Consider the following 488-nt stretch of genomic DNA (forward strand, 5'->3'; position numbering starts at 1 on the left):
AGAAAAATAAATAAATAGAGGAAGAAATATGAAAGAAAGTTTCAGTCATGTGGCCTATCATTTAAAGAAAGTCCTATTTGGAAATACAATAAACTTAGGATCGTTGAAGAGGAAGACCAATTAATTCATTGGCTAAAACTTCTCTGTACATCCCCAAATGATGATATGTTTTAGTGTCACACTATCACCTGCTGATTTAGGATGTCTAACTACTATGATTTTGATCAAAACCTTGGATAAAATTAAGAAGCTATTTTCTAAGATTAATTCTATGACCAACAAATAAGAAATGACTATAGGGAGCCTTTTTTCTGTTTTGTGATTGATTGTGCATGTTTCTAGTTATCTATTTGTCTATTTACCTTCATCAAACTGATTCTTGTTTCCAAAATTCAGAAAATCAAGTGCTCAGATGAATCGTTGTTAAGTATTTGCTGCAATACTCTTTTATTAACTACATTATTTCTATTTTCCTTTTTTTTTTTTTT

Source organism: Macadamia integrifolia, chromosome 2, assembly GCF_013358625.1.
Source record: "Macadamia integrifolia cultivar HAES 741 chromosome 2, SCU_Mint_v3, whole genome shotgun sequence".
Classification (NCBI taxonomy): Eukaryota; Viridiplantae; Streptophyta; class Magnoliopsida; order Proteales; family Proteaceae; genus Macadamia; species Macadamia integrifolia.